The sequence below is a fragment of the Oncorhynchus kisutch genome, linkage group LG3, assembly GCF_002021735.2.
Source record: "Oncorhynchus kisutch isolate 150728-3 linkage group LG3, Okis_V2, whole genome shotgun sequence".
NCBI classification, from domain to species: domain Eukaryota; kingdom Metazoa; phylum Chordata; class Actinopteri; order Salmoniformes; family Salmonidae; genus Oncorhynchus; species Oncorhynchus kisutch.
Genome location: NC_034176.2, coordinates 4,840,286 through 4,855,381, shown reverse-complemented (window position 1 = coordinate 4,855,381; position 15,096 = coordinate 4,840,286). Strand labels below are relative to the sequence as shown.

Sequence of the window (15,096 nt, the reverse complement as noted above, 5' to 3'; positions counted from 1 at the left end):
TGAGTTCTTTAAACCACCGTGAAGAAGAAAAGTAAATTGGTACAAGAACATATTTGAAGAAAGACAAGTGAACTGAAATCGAGGTAAGAGATCAAAATTGTATTTGTCACATATAAAACAGGTATACAACCATAATGCCAAATACAACAGGTATACAACCATAGTGCTAAATACAACAGGTATACAACCATAGTGCCAAATACAACAGGTATACAACCATAATGCCAAATACAACAGGTATACAACCATAGTGCTAAATACAACAGGTATACAACCATAGTGCCAAATACAACAGGTATACAACCATAATGCCAAATACAACCATAGCGCCAAATACAACAGGTATACAACCATAGTGCTAAATACAACAGGTATACAACCATAACGCCAAATACAACAGGTATACAACCATAATGCCAAATACAACAGGTATACAACCATAATGCCAAATACAACAGGTACACAACCATAATGCCAAATACAACAGGTATACAACCATAATGCCAAATACAACAGGTATACAATCATAGCGCTAAATACAACAGGTATACAACCATAATGCCAAATACAACAGGTATACAACCATAGTGCCAAATACAACAGGTATACAACTATAATGCCAAATACAACCATAACACCAAATACAACAGGTATACAACCATAACGCCAAATACAACAGGTATACAACCATAATGCCAAATACAACAGGTATACAATCATAATGCCAAATACAACAGGTATACAACCATAGCGCCAAATACAACAGGTATACAACCATAATGCCAAATACAACCATAGCGCCAAATACAACAGGTATACAACCATAATGCCAAATACAACAGGTATACAACCATAGCGCCAAATACAACAGGTATACAACCATAATGCCAAATACAACAGGTATACAACCATAGTGCCAAATACAACAGGTATACAACCATAATGCCAAATACAACAGGTATACAACCATAATGCCAAATACAACCATAGCGCGAAATGCAACAGGTATACAACCATAATGCCAAATACAACAGGTATACAACCATAGCGCGAAATACAACAGGTATACAACCATAATGCCAAATACAACAGGTATACAACCATAATGCCAAATACAACAGGTATACAACCATAATGCCAAATACAACAGGTATACAACCATAGTGCCAAATACAACAGGTATACAACCATAGCGCCAAATACAACAGGTATACAACCATAATGCCAAATACAACCATAACGCCAAATACAACAGGTATACAACCATAATGCCAAATACAACAGGTATACAACCATAATGCCAAATACAACCATAACGCCAAATACAACAGGTATACAACCATAGCGCTAAATATAACAGGTATACAACCATAGTGCTAAATACAACAGGTATACAACCATAATGCCAAATACAACCATAACGCCAAATACAACAGGTATACAACCATAACCCCAAATACAACAACAGGTATACAACCATAATGCCAAATACAACAGGTATACAACCATAGCGCCAAATACAACCATAACGCCAAATAAACAGGTATACAACCATAGCGCGAAATGCATACTTACAATGCAAACCAACAATGCAGTTAAGAAAATAGAGTTAAGAAAATAATTACTAAATAAAAACAATAAACAATATTGAGGCTTGCTGCCGGAGGTACCGGTACCAAGTCAATGTGCAGGGAAACAGGCTAGTCAAGGTCATTTGTACGTGTAGGTAAAATACAGGCGCTAAAATATAACTTTGTTCTATTTGTGAAGCTTAACGTGCTGCAAGTCCCACCTCCCATCTCCTCATTGGTTGTTAGGAGCATATACCCACATGGGTGATTGAAAGATGAAATCCAAGATGGCGTAGCAGTGAAGACGCGTTTTGTTTGTCCTCTCGTGTACTTTTGTATTTTTTCGTATATCTCTTTTCGATTTTTAATTCGATTATACCTTCCGGTAACCTGCCTCACCCAATGTGATACGGAATCGCTTTTAATTTTAGAACACACTCAAGAACCTCCAGAAGCTAACTAGCTAATTAGCTACTAGTTATTTAGTCATTGTTAGCCACTGCGAATGGCTTTTACCTTCTGCACAGATGCCCTGTTTTTAGCCTGGACAATACTTGCCAGTCTACCAGTATCGGACTGTCTCACCACAACAACGCCGGATTCCTGCCAAAATCCCTGGGCCACTACTTTGAATCTTCACAGCTAGCTTGCAGCTAGCTAGTTCACAGCTAGCTTACACTCACCGTGGCACCCAGTACCGAAGCTATCCCTGAGGCCCACCTCCCGGCCTCAGCTGTTCACCCGAACCCCACTCATACACGGCTAGAGCCCAATACTCCACCGGATCCTTGCTGTAAACTCTGGACCTTGGCACCGGATCACCGCTGCTACCGATTGGCTATAGTGGCTAACGCCACTGCCACGAAGCTAGCACCAGTTAGCCGTGAGCCAGGCACATCTCCCGGCTAGCAAACAAAATTCTACAATACCTCTTTCGCCATCTGGCTTGGATTCTCTGTCGACACAGCGCCCCGCCGCACCACCACGTCTGGTCTGCCAATGAATACTCCATCCGCTGTGCCTTCAACCGGCCTCCGTCTGAGCAGAACCCCCAACTAGCCTTGGGCTACTAACTTTGTGAGACACGCCGCCAATCGCTGAAGTTGGAGACTTTTATCTCCCTCACCAACTTCAAACATCTGCTATCTGAGCAGCTAAACGATTGCTGCAACTGTACATAGTCTATCGGTAAATAGCCCACCCAATTTTACCTACTCATCCCCATACTGTTTTTATTTTATATACTTTTCTGCTCTTTTGCAAACCAGTATCTCTACTTGCACAACCTCATCTGATCATTTATCACTCCAGTGTTAATCTGCTAAATTGTAATTATTCTATGGCCTATTTATTGCCTACCTCCTCATGCCTTTTGCACACACTGTATTTAATTTTTTAATTTTACCTTTATTTAACCAGGCAAGTCAGTTAAGAACAAATTCTTATTTTCAATGACGGCCTAGGAACAATGGGTTAACTGCCTGTTCAGGGGCAGAACGACAGATTTGTATCTTGTCAGCTCGGGGGTTTGAACTTGCAACCTTCCGATTACTCGTCCAACGCTCTAACCACTAGGCTACCCTGCCGTATATAGACTTTCTTTTTTTTCTACTATGTTTTTGACTTGTTTATTGTTTACTCCATGTGTAACTCTGTGTTGTTGTCTGATCACACTGCTATGCTTTATCTTGGCCAGGTCGCAGTTGTAAATGAGAACTTGTTCTCAACTAGCCTTCCTGGTTAAATAAAGGTGAAAAAAATAAAAAATAAAAACTGAGGTCCACACTCCAGTCCAGTTGGTGGTGGTAATGCACCTTAAAGTTGGTTGCCAACCGCCATATAGTCCAAAGAAGAAGAAGATGAAGCCCGAAGGAGATAAGATTACTAGAAACCAACCTTGTTTACCCTTTTATCTGTGAATTAAAGGTTGGATTAGCAACCCAATATATATATATATATATATATATATATATATATATATATATATATATCCCAGGGCAAATTAGCTAGCAACAGCAAGCTAGCGACAGAAAGCTAGCAACAGCAAGCTAACAACAGCAAGCTAACAACAGCAAGCTAGCTAAATTGCCATAAATGTTTTTTTACCTGACCCCAAATGAATATAATTAATTCAGAGAGTTTGTTTTGATATTTCAACCTGCGTGTCCTGGTGTGGGTAGACAAAAATCAACATGCGCACACACACACACACACACAGTCTAGTCAGCATGTAAATACAGAGGGGAAAGAAGAAGTGACTACAACAATATTCACCTGCATACAAGTCTTTCTCCCCTGTAGCGTTTGACAGAAACCTTCAGAAAGACCTTCAGGACATCCTGTTATGTCATCTCTGCACACAAACTGTAGGAATGCTTTTCCAAAGACAGAAGAACACACAAACTTTGCTTCAAGCTCACCCTCTCCTGCCGAGCATGTTGCGCGCACACACACATTACCTATTGGATTCTTTCCCATCAATCAATTACTTAACAAGCAACCACTTAGTGTCCCATTCTCCATTATTGACAATGTACTTCCCAAGCTGCAGTCAATACTAATGTAAATCTTACTTTACTTATCTACAGGAAGCTTGGAGGTCTCCCTGTTATGTTGGAATACAGAAAGCAACGTCTCCAATTCAACTTGGAATCCCTGTTGGTCATCTATGAACATTTGAACATCTTGAAGAACAATCTGGCCTTAATGGTCATGTTCTGTTATAATCTCCACCCAGCACAGCCAGAAGACCACCCCTCATAGCCTGGTTCCTCTCTAGGTTTCTTCCTAGGTTTTGGCCTTTCTAGGGAGTTTTTCCTAGCCACCGTGCTTCTACACCTGCATTGCTTGCTGTTTGGGGTTTTAGGTTAGGATTCTGTATAAGCACTTTGTGACATCTACTGATGTAAAAAGGGCTTTATACATCAATTTGATTGATTACTTGTAACGGCGTTCTTCGTTTGTTGAGAGAGAGTCGGACCGAAATGCAGCGTGGTGGTTACTCATGTTCTTTAATGAATGAAAAGTGACGATACAAGAAATAACTAAATAAATACAAAAACAACAAACGGAACGTGAAACCTAATACAGCCTATCTGGTGAACACTACACAGAGACAGGAACAATCACCCACCAACCTAATACAGCCTATCTGGTGAACACTACACAGAGACAGGAACAATCACCCACCAACCTAATACAGCCTATCTGGTGACACTACACAGAGACAGGAACAATCACCCACCAACCTAATACAGCCTATCTGGTGAACACTACACAGAGACAGGAACAATCACCCACCAACCTAATACAGCCTATCTGGTGAACACTACACAGAGACAGGAACAATCACCCACCAACCTAATACAGCCTATCTGGTGAACACTACACAGAGACAGGAACAATCACCCACGAAAGACAAAGCGAAACTCAGGCTACCTAAATACGGTTCCCAATCAGAGGCAATGAGAATCACCTGACTGCTGATTGAGAACCGCCTCAGGCAGCCAAGCCTATACAACACCCCTAATCAGCCGCGATCCCAAATACAACAAACCCCAATACGAAAATACAATAACATAAACCCCTGTCACACCCTGGCCTGACCAAATATATAACGAAAACACAAAACACAATGACCAAGGCGTGACATTACTGGGCATAATGAAAAACGACTGGCAACCACTGATGCTGTTAAAGTGGGATGGTTTTGTAATGGACAATTCATGGATTCTATAAAAGGGCAATGGTGACTAGAGAAGCTAATCACATTGTCATTCTTTTCAAGTCTTTGTAGGCTTGGTGGAAGTTACAAAATGTATCTCTAGTGCCAGTATTGCTTGTTACTGTCAATGTGCAAAAATCCTATTTCAGTACAGGTAGACAGCAGGCAGTCTTCAATAAATCATAAGCAGAAATATGAAAACTTGTTCATTGCAAATTTTTCCTCAGGTACACCCAGGAACTGTATGTTTATTTTTCCATAAACAAAAGCCTGAGTTGCTAAGCAATTATTTTTTTTACGAGCCAGCAAAAGACCTTCTGGTTGGACCTGCTAGAGCAGGCCTGGGCAAATATTTTCAATGGAGGGCCTCATTAGAATATATATTTTCCATCGCAGGCCAGAATCATATATCATGTGTATGACTGTGCTTACATATAAACCTACTATAAATCACATCCAGATATGTTACTTATTTGACTTTTTTAACATGCACAGAAATAAACCACATCCATGTTCTCCTTTTGGTATATTCATTATTAAACATGCAGTGAAACTACACGGACGGAAAAGTACACTGCATTCACTGACCACGGCGACCACTATGATTTTTCAACGCCGATACCGATTATTGGAGGACCAAAAAAGGGCCGATACTGCTTAAAATCGGCCGATAAAAAAAAAATGTATTTGTAATAAAGACAATTTCAACAATACTGAATTAACACTTATTTTAACTTAATATAATACATCAATAAATTCAATTTAGCCTCAAATAAATAATGAAACATGTTCAATTTGGTTTAAATAATGCAAAAACAAAGTGTTGGAGAAGAAAGTAAAAGTGCAATATGTGCCATGTAAGAAAGCTAACGGTTCAGTTCCTTGCTCAGAACATGAGAACATATGAAAGCTGGTGGTTCCTTTTAACATGAGTCTTCAATATTCCCAGGTAAGAAGTTTTAGGTTGTAGTTATTATTGGAATTATAGGACTATTTCCCTCTATACCATTTGTATTTCATTAACCTTTGACTATTGGATGTTCTTATAGGCACTTTAGTATTGCCAGTGTAACAGTATAGCTTCCATCCCTCTCCTCACTCCTCCCTGGGCTCGAACCAGGAACACAACGACAACAGCCACCCTCGAAGCAGCGTTACCCATGCAGAGCAAGGGAAAAAACCACAGGCTGAGCAAGGTGAAAATCTGTCGTTCTGCCCCTGAACCAGGCAGTTAACCCACTGTTCCTAGGCCGTCATTGAAAATAAGAATGTGTTCTTAACTGACTTGCCTAGTTAAATAAAGGTTAAATAAAGGTGTATAAAAATATATATATATATATATTCTTATTATTCATTAAAAAAAATAAAAAAAATAAGCAAAATCAGTGTCCAAAAATACAGATTTCTGATTGTTATGAAAACTTGAAATCGACCCTAATTAATCGGCCATTCCGATTCTTAGGTCGACCTCTAGTATGCACAAAAACACAAGAGAGAGAGAGAGCTCAACATGACATTTAAACTACTCAATCAATCAGTGTGAGGAGTGAAGTCTCTGATGGACATTGACTAGAGCAGTGAAGTCAGGTATAGTTTATGACATCGCTATGTGCAGGATTGTTGTGAGGTGAGAGTCAGTAAGAGATGATCTGTGCCTTGACTTGTTATATTTCATCACTGAAAATGTCTGTTCACAATACATAGGTTCACCCAAACACTACAAACATCTTCTGAGCTCGACTCCTAATCTTAGGAAAGTTTTGTTCATCGAGAGATGCATAGAACCTCGTCAGTGACATTGTTTTGATTGTTTTCCAATCACTGCATCAGACTGAAGATCAATAAGCTCAAGTTGCAGGTCAGTGGGAGCGTTATCCACATTGAAGGTGAAAGGAGAGGAAACCAACAGCATGTCATTTTCCAACACTTTGAAATCCTAAAAACGACAAGAAAACTCATTGTTCAAAGCACACAGCAGCGATGTATACTTCTCCCGCTGGTCATCTGATAGGGAACAGACTAGTAGTGTCAGAAGGTCATCTGTTAGGGAACAGACTAGTGATGTCGGAAGGTGGGTCAGATTGTTGGCATCTGATAGGGAACAGACTAGTAGTGTCAGAAGGTCATCTGATAGGGAACAGACTAGTAGTGTCAGAAGGTCATCTGATAGGGAACAGACTAGTAGTGTCAGAAGGTCATCTGATAGGGAACAGACTAGTAGTGTCAGAAGGTCATCTGATAGGGAACAGACTAGTAGTGTCAGAAGGTCGTCTGATAGGGAACAGACTTGTAGTGTCAGAAGGTCATCTGATAGGGAACAGACTAGTAGTGTTGGAAGGTGGGTGAGATTGTTGGCTTCTGATAGGGTACAGACTAGTAGTGTCGGAAGGTGGGTGAGATTGTTGGCTTCTGATAGGGAACAGACTAGTAGTGTCGGTAGGTGGGTGAGATTGTTGTCATCTGATAGGGTACAGACTAGTAGTGTCGGAAGGTCATCTGATAGGGAACAGACTAGTAGTGTCAGAAGGTCATCTGATAGGGAACAGACTAGTAGTGTCAGAAGGTCATCTGATAGGGAACAGACTAGTAGTGTCAGAAGGTCATCTGATAGGGAACAGACTAGTAGTGTCAGAAGGTCATCTGATAGGGAACAGACTAGTAGTGTCAGAAGGTCATCTGATAGGGAACAGACTAGTAGTGTCAGAAGGTCGTCTGATAGGGTACAGACTAGTAGTGTCGGAAGGTGGGTCAGATTGTTGGCTTCTACTTGCCGGGTCAGGAGGAGTAATTTTCCCTTGAAGGCTTTGACAAGGCTGTACATCTGATGTGCAAAAAGGCCCTTCCCTTTTAGGTTGGAATTCAGTTCATGAGGGTCATGATGTTCATGGTGAAGGCAAAATCATCCAACCATTCTTTATCTTGCAGTTGAGGGAAATACACATATTTTCCTTTCATTTGCAAAAACTCATCCATCTCCATCTTCAGGTCCCACACCCTTTTAAGCACCTTCCCCAAACTCAGCCATCTCACGTTCGTGTGGTGGGGGGAGATCTGCATGACCGGTGTCTGTCTCTTCCAACAGTGAGACAAACTGGTTTAAAGAGTTTGCTCTTATGAAGTTTACCACCTTAGTGACTGTATCCACAACATGGCTCATTTTCAGAACACATTTACAGAGAACCTCCCAATGAATAATACAATGCAGGAAAATAATTTTCTGATCTGGGTTCAGCTCAGCTACTTGATCTTGTATCCTTTTCAAAAGGCCCAACATTTTTTTTCCCGTGTCAAGTTTGGGCAGCCAATTGGTGTTCACACTGAATAACTTTTCAAAACAGCTTTGACACACACTTATAAGAACCTCCTCCAATAAATCTTTCCCTGTGGTTGTGCTCTTCATTGACTGCACTGAAGCAAACTCCTCTGTCATTTCAAAGTCTGGGGGGTTACGACCTCTTCCATCCCAACATCCCATCCCATTTCCTAACCTCCCATCCCATCTCCCAAACCTCCCATCCCCCAATCTCCCATCTCCCAATCTCCCATCCTTTCCCCCCAACCTCCCATCCCATTCCCCCAACCTTCCATCCCATTCCCCAACCTACCATCCCATTCCCCCCAACCTCCCATCCCATTCCCCCCAACCTCCCATCCCATTCCCCCCAACCTCCCATCCCATCCCCCAACCTCCCATCCCATTCCCCCCAATCTCCCATCCCATTCCCCCCAACCTCCCATCCCATTCCCCCCAACCTCCCATCCCATTCCCCCCAACCTCCCATCCCATTCCCCCCAAACTCCCATCCCATTCCCCCCAACCTCCCATCCCATCCCCCAACCTCCCATCCCATTCCCCCCAACCTCCCATCCCATTCCCCCCAAGCTCCCATCCCATTCCCCCCAACCTACCATCCCATCCCCCAATCTCCCATCCCATTCCCCCCAACCTCCCATCCCATTCCCCCCAACCTCCCATCCCATTCTCCCCAACCTCCCATCCCATTCCCCCCAAACTCCCATCCCATCCCCCAACAGCCCATCCCATTCCCCCCAACCTCCCATCCCATTCCCCCCAACCTCCCATCCCATTCCCCCCAACCTCCCATCCCATTCCCCCCAACCTCCCATCCCATTCCCCCCAACCTCCCATCCCATCCCCCCCAACCTCCCATCCATCCCCCAACCTCCCATCCCATCCCATTCCCCCCAACCTCCCATCCCATCCCCCAACCTCCCATCCCATCCCCCAACCTCCCATTACATCTCCCAACCTCACATCCTCCCAACCACCCTTTCCCATCTCCCCAACCTCCCATTCCACCAACCTCGCATCCTGTTCCTATCCTCATACTACCATGGCCACCTAATCATCCCCTCGTAAGAACATCAACAACTGCACTGTGCCACGTACATCACTGCTCTCATCCAGGGTGAACGAGAAATAGGTGACATCCTTTACTGGGTCTTTCAACTGTTGTTCCATATTCTCTGTCCTCGACACGCCGTGTCACCGTTCGTCTTGACAGGGAAACCTTTTCAAACAGCTCTTTCTTGTCGGGGCAAAGTATTGCTGCAGATGTTGGGCAATTTTGTGGGACAGTACATAGCTAGCTCTCGCAATTCCGTCGATTGCTTGAATGTAGTTTTGTGAAATGTCCTTGCTGCTTTTGCAACTCCTAGACATTTCCACTTCACAATAACAGCACTTAGTGGTCCTTTTCTGTGAGCTTGTGTGGCCTACCACTTCGCGGCTGAGTCGTTGTTGCTCCTAGACATTTCCACTTCACAATAACAGCACTTAGTGGTCCTTTTCTGTGAGCTTGTGTGGCCTACCACTTCGCGGCTGAGTCGTTGTTGCTCCTAGACATTTCCACTTCACAATAACAGCACTTAGTGGTCCTTTTCTGTGAGCTTGTGTGGCCTACCACTTCGCGGCTGAGTCGTTGTTGCTCCTAGACATTTCCACTTCACAATAACAGCACTTAGTGGTCCTTTTCTGTGAGCTTGTGTAGCCTACCACTTCGCGGCTGAGTCGTTGTTGCTCCTAGACATTTCCACTTCACAATAACAGCACTTAGTGGTCCTTTTCTGTGAGCTTGTGTGGCCTACCACTTCGCGGCTGAGTCGTTGTTGCTCCTAGACATTTCCACTTCACAATAACAGCACTTAGTGGTCCTTTTCTGTGAGCTTGTGTGGCCTACCACTTCGCGGCTGAGTCGTTGTTGCTCCTAGACATTTCCACTTCACAATAACAGCACTTAGTTGACCAAGGCTAGCGGTGAGCAAAGTTACTGGGGCTCGAATGTTAGTCAAGCTTCCTCTATAGAGATTGTGCATTTTTTATATATTTTTATGAAGATAGGCTGCACTTCATCTCTGGATTTATGTATTTTTTTCCAATAGTACATTCAATTTGGCCTTGATTGGAAACGGAAAGGGAGGATACCTTAGTCAGTTGTCCAGCTAAATTTATTGACACTTTCTACAAGGCCTATTCTATTCTATCATATTTTGTTAACACCTATAGGCTATAGAGATGAATTCAGGTAACTAACTCATTATTATTATTATTTACCTCGGCAAGTCATTTGAGAACAAATTCTTATTTTACAATGACAGCCTACCCCGGACAAACCCTCCCTTAATTAACCCAGACGATGCTGGGCTAATTGTGCGCCGCCCTATGGGACTCCCGATCACGGCCGTTTGTGATAGAGCCCGGGATCGTACCGGGGGTCTGTAGTGACGCCTCTAGCACTGAGATGCAGTGCTTTACACCGCTGTGCCACTCAGGAGGCCAACATTTTAAATATTCTACTCTATTATGCTATACATCATATTAAATTACTAGATTGGATTTTTTTTTTAAATCATGATTAAAGAAACTGTCAGAAGTTATACTTCCCATTGTGTATAATTAATCATGGTTATAACAACATTGTAACATCTGCATTCTGTTTAAGAAAAATCGTGTAGTTTTTCGAATGGAATAGTTTAACTACTGAAGCTTAGGCCTCGAGTCTGCACAAATGCCTGGGCCAATTTGCTTAAGTCCTTATCCAATTCATGTTTTCTTTTCTTAGGTTTTTTTCGCTTGCTCGACTCACTTTTCTGGGGGATGGAAATCCGTTAAACAGTGAATCAATTTTGTCTGGCCCAATGTCAAAATAATTCTAGATTTTGATTTAGGATGTAAGGAAATGACGCACACTGCAGATTTTTAAAACAATGACATATTTCACTACTTTAACCATGGAGTGAGTTAAAAAAAATATATGTTTCCTAAACAATTGAACCAGGCGCTGTAGACTACAGCTCCATCGTGACGATGTGCAGCAGCATGAACCGTTAACGGTCCTACTAACAGCAGGCACGTGTGACATTGCCATTCAGACAGCTCTACTATCAACAACTAGGTTATCTCTATTGTATCCAACATAATTCACCCTGGCTGTGGTCACAACTATCTCTATCCATGCTGTAAACAATGTTTTCCCATCTCTAATGTGTCAGACTCCGTCTCGTTTCTACCTATGTGTCAACATGATTCGTCCCCTGTATACACGACGCCCGAATACATGTGCAACATTGTGTCTAATAATGGTGTTAAAATAATCATTTTCTACGCCATGTTGTTGTTGACACTTACCAGGCCCGTTTCTTTCTCCCGAGTGCAAGGCATTCGCCTCATATCCATATGGGATGGATATGATTCAGATCATTTGCCCTTGGGAGGGAAAAACACGCGATACACATCGGGCGTACACAGAGAAACAGAAATATACTTACAAGAGCGAAACACGACACCTTTCAACAACTCTCCTTTTCCCAGAACCGAGCGTCTGGTTGTCGCCTAGTGGCTTTTAGAAGCTCCGTCAAAAACCGTCCAGATTCCGACACACTCTCCCTCTCTCTCTCTCTCTCTCTCTGTGTCCTGTATATGTCCCCCCCTGCTCTGCTCTATCTCGACAGAGTCAAACAACCCTGTTCCCTTGAATCCCTCTTTTTCATCCGGGCGCTTCGGGGACGAGCGTCGCTGGCTGGCTCACTAAGGATGATGAGGAAATACGCGTGTATGTGCGTGAGATGTGGACCGCGTTCCTATGCCCAAACGTTGCTGACGCATGGCACATCTTACAACGCCTGAATACGTCCTATTCCACGTAATATGTTATAGCGATCTGTCAGTCATTGGTTGATGTATTCAACGTCTGAGCAGGGGACGCTACCCGTGTGAGGGGAAAAGGTGTTTACCGGGTTTCCATCCCAACTTTTTTTTTCTTTCTGTGAGTAAAGTAGGCTACATGTCAGATGAAAAATGTAATGACAGGCCTGAAATCAAATACCAAATTTGTCAGTAAACTTTCTAAATGTTGACGAAGCAAAATATGCTCGACAAGGTGGGATCCTTTTGCGTCTTTCCAAAAATGTCAAAGATCATATTCTGGTGACATAATTTTTATCTTTATTTTACTAGGCAAGTCGGTTAAGTATTTTATTTTATTTTTATTTTTAATGACAGCCTAGGAACAGTGGGTTAACTGCCTGTTCAGGGGCAGAACGACAGATTTGTACCTTGTCAGCTCTTGCAACCTGTGTGTGTGTGTGTGTGTGTGTGTGTGTGTGTGTGTGTGTGTGTGTGTGTGTGTGTGTGTGTGTGTGTGTGTGTGTGTGTGTGTGTGTGTGTGTGTGTGTGTGTCTGTCTGTCTGTGTGTGTCTTTCACAGTATAGCCCACATGTACCAGCCACACTTTCACAAGCCCATAACAAATATCACAGCCCTCTGTCAGTTACAGGAAACCCACTTCTCCTGGTTGTTGCTGTTGTACTATACATTCCAAGCCACTCTTCAGAGGGTCACAGCAGGCATATCTTGCTAAAATATTGTCTCTAAATATTTATTTTTGTTTAGTGTACATTTGTAATTTTTCCTTTTTTGAGTGTAAATTGTGAGCGTTAATTAAAACCATAAAATCGGCAAAGATTTAAACAAAGTCAGATATGTTTTGTCAGTTGAATCTGGTCAGAATAAACACAGTAGGCTAGTAGACTGGATCAGCAGCCTGTCTCATAACCTGACTGGATCAACAGCCTGTCTGTTATAACCAGACTGGATCAGCAGCCTGTCTCATAACCTGACTGGATCAACAGCGTGTCTGTTATAACCAGACTGGATCAGCAGCCTGTCTGTTATACCAGACTGGATCAGCAGCCTGTCTGTTATACCAGACTGGATCAGCAGCCTGTCTGTTATACCAGACTGGATCAGCAGCCTGTCTCTTATAACCAGACTGGATCAGCAGCCAGTCTGTTATACCAGACTGGATCAGCAGCCTGTCTCTTATAACCAGACTGGATCAGCAGCCTGTCTCTTATAACCAGACTGGATCAGCAGCCTGTGTGTTATACCAGACTGGATCTAAACCTGTCTGTTAAACCAGACTGGATCTAAACCTGTGTGTTATACCAGACTGGATCTAAACCTGTCTGTTATACCAGACTGGATCTAAACCTGTGTGTTATACCAGACTGGATCTAAACCTGTCTGTTATACCAGACTGGATCTAAAGCTGTCTCTTATACCAGACTGGATCTAAACCTGTCTCTTATACCAGACTGGATCAGCAGCCTGTCTGTTATACCAGTCTGGATCTAAACCTGTCTGTTAAACCAGACTGGATCTAAACCTGTCTCTTATACCAGACTGGATCTAAACCTGTCTGGTATACCAGACTGGATCTAAACCTGTCTCTTATACCCGACTGGATCAGCAGCCTGTCTGTTATACCAGACTGGATCTAAACCTGTCTGTTAAACCAGACTGGATCTAAACCTGTCTGTTATACCAGACTGGATCTACAGCCTGTCTGTTATACCAGACTGGATCTACAGCCTGTCTCTTATACCAGACTGGATCAGCAGCCTGTCTCTTATACCAGACTGGATCTAAACCTTCTGTTATACCAGACTGGATCAGCAGCCTGTCTGTTATACCAGACTGGATCTAAACCTGTCTGTTATACCAGACTGGATCTACACCCTGTCTGTTATACCAAATTGGATCTACAGTCTGTCTGTTATACCAGACTGGATCTACAGCCTGGTTATAACAGACTGGATCTATAGACTGGTTATACCAGACTGGATCTAAACCTGTCTGTTATACCAGACTGAATCCTGTGCTCATCGTTTTTCACCATTCTGGCTTTACCAGGCTATCTGCTGTGCATAATTCCTGGGTCAGAGACCAACTTTACCAGGCTATCTGCTGTGCATAATTCCTGGGTCAGACACCCAGGCTGCTAGCTGAGAGTGCCATCAGTTCTAGAACCTTGACCAGCTCTGCACTCTCAGCTAGCAGCCTGGGTGTCTGTAGGACAGGACATCAGTTCTAGAACCTTCATCAGTTCTAAAACCTTGACCAGCTCTGCACTCTCAGCTAGCAGCCTGGGTGTCTGTAGAACAGGACATCAGTTCTAGAACCTTGACCAGCTCTGCACTCTCAGCTAGCAGCCTGGGTGTCTGTAGAACAGGACATCAGTTCTAGAACCTTGACCAGCTCTGCACTCAGCTAGCAGCCTGGGTGTCTGTAGAACAGGACATCAGTTCTAGAACCTTCATCAGTTCTAGAACCTTGACCAGCTCTGCACTCTCAGATAGCAGCCTGGGTGTCTGTAGAACAGGACATCAGTTCTAGAACCTTCATCAGTTCTAGAACCTTGACCAGCTCTGCACTCTCAGCTAGCAGCCTGGGTGTCTGTAGAACAGGACATCAGTTTTAGAACCTTGACCAGCTCTGCA

At 43.1% G+C, this 15,096-nt stretch overlaps 1 protein-coding gene across 5 annotated transcripts in view; it reads right to left on the bottom strand.

Moving 5' to 3' along the window:
* LOC109882301 (sodium-dependent phosphate transporter 2-like) overlaps positions 1-12,375 on the bottom strand; it is a 149,037-nt gene extending 136,662 nt beyond the window's left edge. For 3 of the 5 annotated variants that reach the window (XR_004207761.1, XM_031816686.1, XM_031816680.1), the window contains exon 1: positions 12,085-12,374. The gene's annotated coding sequence lies outside the window, so the exon portion shown is untranslated. Of the gene's footprint in view, positions 1-12,084 lie in introns of all 5 variants that reach the window. The other 2 variants (XM_031816691.1, XM_031816695.1) reach the window with 2 other exon arrangements.
* Between the last annotated feature and the right edge of the window lie 2,721 nt (positions 12,376-15,096).